Here is a 6,000-nt window from a genome sequence, read left to right as displayed (position 1 = left end):
ATGGCAGTTGACATCCACCACAACAAAGACTGAAATGTTTGGCACAAGGAACCCAAGAGGTAGGACATCTACCTAAGGCTGTTGGTTGCACCAACTGGCTGCCTCTAACCCTTTCTTGCATGATCTGGAAGATCAAGCTTCCTGGCAGGAAAGGCAAAGTCTCTGAAGTTGTAGGGAGTATAACCAATAATGTAAGTGTCACGGAAATTCCTAAAATGAAGGTGTGTGTGAGCAGCTGCGATGGAAGCCATAACTTTAAGACCTAGGGCAAGATAAACTTTCAAAGGTAAGCACCTTTGAAAAGGCAGACATAGAATCCAAAAGGGCTGTGGCACTGCCCTGCTCTCTAATCCTCAAAAGCACTGAGTAATGAACAGGCATTTAAACAAATTCCCTAAATAAACAGTAAATGTGCTTAGAAATACATATGAAAATTGAAGACCTTATCCCAAAACTATTTCAGATGTGACACGGAAACACTGCTGGAGCCTTAAAGCTGGAATCCAACTGGGCTTAATAAGGAACTCAGATAACTCAGATGAATAATGCTTGAGGCAATGGCTTTAAATTGAGCCACTTCCATTCTGCAAGTTTCTATTTCCACTTGATGCTAAAAAGGCATACTATATGAAAAGTGATAATAGCGAATTTCAATTACCTGCAGTATTGTTCTAAAAGATGATTCAACATCTGCAGTTTGTGAAGCAATTTAGGACTCTTCCAACATCTATAAAGTGTGAAAGCTATTAGGAAAAACTGGCAGTTTTAATGTTGGAATTTCATAAGAAGCAGTATTAGGCTGCCATGTTTTGGAAGGGAGCGTATATTCGGAAGAGACCTCAAACCATCGCCATGAACAGTGTCATTTGTTTTCATGAAGAGGGAATAGGAAAACTATATCCTTTAGAACCAGTCCACAACACATGCAACGGAAACATGTTTTTGAATACCTGTGTTCTGTAATCCAGAAGTCCAGTAAACAATTCAGTTTTAGTATATCGATGTAGGCTGTGAAGTCTGATGCGGCACTAAAACAGTAAATAGGAAGTGATTAAAATTTTTACCTGTAATTCATATAATACATTTTTGCAATCTCTTTGCCTCCGTGTTCTTGACCGAAGTGAAATTTAACCCCAATCTCTCACAATTGTAGCACTTTTTATGAAGCAACGTGTTTTCAGGACCAAAGAGCCAGTTGGAAACACTCTTGAGAGATCCACGATCTTGAACTTACCGTCTGCACAGACTACATGAGTAGGTACTACTGCAGTGGCAGCTTGCTTGTCGTTTATAGAAGCAGCTCTGTAAGAGATGTCCTATACAGTGTTCCTTTTTCGAGGAGAATGAAAAGCCACAGTGTCTTGTGTCATTGTCGAATGCGATGAGAAATCTTTCTAGTGAGGAGGTGCTCGTGATCTGTCTCCTGAGCAACACCTTTCCATAAATAAACAGTAAATGTGCTGTGGAATGCATATGGAAGTTGAAAGCTGTTTCTCGAAGACGTTTCAGATGAGGCACTTACACACTGGTGGAGCATTAAAGCTGGGATCCAAGTGTGCTTAATCATAAAGTTAGATCACTCTGATGAATAATGCTTGAGGCAACACATTTGAATTCAGCCACTTCCATTCTGCAAGCTTTTGTTTCCATATGGTGCTCAAAACACGTCCTATATGGCAAGAGATACATAGATCATTTGAATTGCCTACAGTATTGTTCTAAGAGGATACTTGACATCTGCCATTTGTGAAGCAGTCTGGGACTCTTCCAACATCTGTAAATTGCGAAAGGAATTAGAGAAAACTGACAGTTTTCACGTAAGAATTTCTTACGAAGCGGGATCAGGCTGCCGTGTTTTGGAAGGGAGGGCATATGCTGAAGAGACCTCAACCATTGCAATAATCAATGTGGTATAGAGTTTTAAAACAGTGGTTCATTTGTTGTCATGTAAAGGGGATAGGAAATCTATACACTTTAGAGATGGACCGCAGCACATGCAAAGGGAACAGGTTTTTAATACCATCATTCTAGAATCCAAAATTCCAGTAAACGATTCCGTGTTAGTATTGGTGTCGGCTGTGAAGTCTGATGTGGCACTCGAACAATATATAGGAAGTGATTACAGTTCTCACCTATAATTCGTGTAATACATTTTTGATTTGATCAACTCTGCCTCAGTGTTCTTGACTGGGGTGAAATTCAAACCCAAAGTCTCATGATTGCAGCTCTGTTTATGATGCAACGTGTTTTCAGTACCAAAGAGCTGGTTGGAAACACTCTTTAGAGATCCATGGACTTGAACTTACCATCTGCCCAGATCATGAGCAAGTACTACTTCAGTGGCTGCTTTCTTGTCATTTGTAGAAGCGGCTCCGTAACAGCTGTCCTGTACAATGTTCATTTGCCGAGGAGAAAGGAAAGCCACGGTGCCTTGCATATGATGTCATTGTCGAATGCAATGAGAAATCTTTCTGGCAAGGAGGTGCTATAATCTATGTCCTCAGCAACACCCTTCCATAAACAGTAAACCTTTTGTGGAATGCATATTTAATTTGAAGGCCTTCTCCAAAGACGTTTCAGAAGTGGCACTGACACACTGGTGGAGTCTTAACGCTTGGATCCAAGTGTGCTTAATCAGGAAGTTACATCACTCTTAAGAATAATGCTTGAGAAAATGGCATTGAATGGAGCAACTGCCATTCTGCAAGCTTCTGTTTCCATGTGGTGCTCCAAACGCTTTTGTAAGCCAAGTGATTAATAGATCATTTGAATTGCCTGCAGTATTGTAATAAGAGGCGACTTGACATCTGCAATCTGGGACTCTTCCAACATCTGTAAACTGTGAAAGCAATTAGGGAAAACTAGAAGTTTTCATGTTGGAAATTCGTAAGAAGCAGGTTCAGGCTGCCATGATTTGGAAGGGATTTGGAAGGGAGCATATATACCGAAGAGACCTTAAACCATTGCGATAATAACTTTTGATGTCATGAACATGGACGGGGAAACTATTTGCACTAGAGAGCACCCACAGCAAGTGGAAAGGAAACACATTTTTGAATGCCTATGTCCTGGAATACGGATGTCCAGGAAAATATTGTATGCTAGTATTGGTGTTCACTGTGACGTCTAAAGCCTCACTCTGACTCATACATAGGAAGTGATTAGCACTCTTTCCTGTACTTCATGTTATTTTTGATTTGAGCACACTCTTTTTCTCAGTGTTCCTGACTGCATTGAAATTCAAATGCATTTTGTTCTGAGTGTAGCTCTGTTGATGATATGACTTGTTTTCAGTATCGAATGAGCTGATTGGAAACATATTTTAGAGATCCACGGTCTTTGAACTGACCTTCTGTACCCATTGCATGAGCAAGTCCTAAACCAGTGGCAGCTTGCTTGTCATTTATCAAGGTGGCTCTTTAAAACTTGTCCGGCACAGTGTTCCTTTGCCAAGGGAAACTGAAAGCCACAGTGTATTGCATGTAGTATCTTTGTCGAATGCAATAATAAATCTTTCTGTTGCGGAGTTGCTTTAATCTTTGTACTTGTAATGACAGTAAATGTGTTGTGGAATGTATGTGGAAGGTGAAGGCCGTATCCCATAGACATTTTAGACGAGGCACTGACACACTGATTGGGTCCTAAATCTGGGTCCCCAAGTGTGCTTAGTCAGAAAGTGAGATCACTCTGACCAATAATGCTTGCGGCCAAGGCTTAGAAGTGAGCTACACCTGTTCTGCAGGCTTTCATTTCGGTATGGTGCTCCAAATGCATCCTATAAGCCAAGTGCGAAAACTTGAGTCCTTTAGAAACACTTGGAAACACCAGGGACAATGAGGGCCTCCAAAGATACCCGGGTACACCATGGATACCAGGGACTCTTAGATCCACCACGGATACTGGGGTCTTCCAGGGACACTAGAGTGCTGCTGGGACACTTGGATTCCCCATGGTCGCTGGGGCCCTTAAGGGCCGCCAGGTTGTGAGAGTCGTTTGGAGTATGTAACCTGTACTCCTTTCAAAACATAGAACATTCTCCTCACTCCATAAAGTTTCTGCTCTTACCTCACTCCACACCCACAACCTGAGCTTATCTTCAACCACTGTTCTGATTTGTTCCCTATCACAGATTACTTTTTGCCTGTTTTTGAAATTCATACCAATAGAATCATATATAGTTACTCCTTTGTGTATCTTATTTTGCTTGGTGTAATCCTACAATAAATTTGAATTCATAATAAAAGAGGAAATAAATGTTTCCTATACACCAGGAAGTCTCATAAGTGCTTTACATATATTAACATCCTAAACTCTCAATACTAGTCTATGAATTAGGCACTCACTTTTCCATTTTACAAAAAGTTTGTTACTTGCCTGAAATAACCAAGCTATTAAGTGGTAGAGTCTAGACTTGAACCCAGTCTCTCCCCAAAGTGAATACTCTGAATTGCCATGCCGTGGAGCACTGTCTCTGTACCAGTGTGCAACACAAGAGCTACAGTGATGAATCAAATATAGTCTTTGTCTTCATGGTGTTTACAACCTAGTGGGATTTGGGATGGAAAATATTAGTCAAACAAAGAGAGTTGTTTATATGATAATAAGTGCTACTGAGAAAAATAATTCCCAATAAACATAAGAAAAGTGGGAACAGGAGACTTACTTATTTAGAGATGGGAAAGCCTCTCAGTTCAGAGGACATTTGAGCAGAGACTCAATGAACTGTGGCTTCATGAGGGAATATCAGTCTAGACAGTACAAAGACCCTAATGCAGAACTATGCTTGGGTAATAAAGCTACAGGAATACCAGTGAGGCTCCAGTGGAGGAATGAAATAGAGTGGTGGAAGGTGAGGTCAGTGATGTAGATCTCGATTGGGGCCTTCTAGAAAATGGCAAGTATGTTTCGTTATACTATTAGTGCAATGGCATATCACGAAATCAGAACAATCCATGTTAAAGGGACTAGAGAATAAGAAAACCAAAAGAGGATGTTGCATATTTGGTGGCTGGAAGAAAAGCAAGGAAGTAGAGGTGAAGGGAAGGAGCAATTATTGAAATATGAGGACACAGTAGAGAGAAGACTGCACTACGGGGCTGAGAAGAGGTCTACGGTAGTATCCAGACCCAAGTTCTCCTGCAGGGATACAGCCAGAATGGGACCTCACTCCACTGAATTCCTCTGATCTCCTACCTGGGCTCCTCATTGACCAACCTAGATAGAAGCACTAAGGCAAATGAGCCCATTAGAGTAGTCCATATGGGTTAACCTCTCTAGTCCACCTCTCTAGTCAAGGTGGAGAAGAGTGGGTCTGGAAGAATAAATAGAACATAATCCACACTGTCTACTCCCTTCAACTTCTTGACAGACTCTTGTCCTTCACCTAGTTATAAGTTCATGTTCTCAAACAAGATACAAAGAAAGCCCATTGGCTACTGTATTGTCCTAGGGTAGTATCAATTTGATCAAACGCCCACTAGAAACCTGAGACTTTTGGCACAGCCAGTGTTTTACACATAAGATAAAGAAAGAAAAGAAGGCTCATGGGGGTAAGTGGAAAAAGAACAATTAACTAAAAATATAGCTGCCTTCTGTTCCTGTATCTGCGCCTGGTCAGACAGCCTTGAATTCTTTTACAACTCTTTCCGTGTTCCCCTTGTCTCTGCCAGCCCCATGAGGCTCATTACTTGACAGTGTGAGCTTAGATCAGGCGGAGATTTTTGCTTAGTGAGTTCTATTGAGTATCTCTTAAGGAGAGAACCAGGATTGGAAAGAATAAGAGAATGAACTGTAATCAGTTAAAAACAGATTGCAGTTGATCCCATGGTGAGCTCTGGAGCTGGGGTGGCTCTTCAGGAGTGTCTCAGATTGAGGCAAAGGAACTGGGCCTTTGTACTCCTCACATGAACCAGTCATTAGAAGTGGGTTGTCCCTGGAGAGTGCCCATAACTCTAGGTACAGCACTTTCCTTTGGCCCAAGGGAATTCCCAGGGAGGATGG

The sequence above is a fragment of the Pteropus medius genome, unplaced genomic scaffold, assembly GCF_902729225.1.
Source record: "Pteropus medius unplaced genomic scaffold, Ma_sr-lr_union100, whole genome shotgun sequence".
Taxonomy (NCBI): Eukaryota; Metazoa; Chordata; class Mammalia; order Chiroptera; family Pteropodidae; genus Pteropus; species Pteropus medius.
This window is presented reverse-complemented; position numbering follows the sequence as displayed.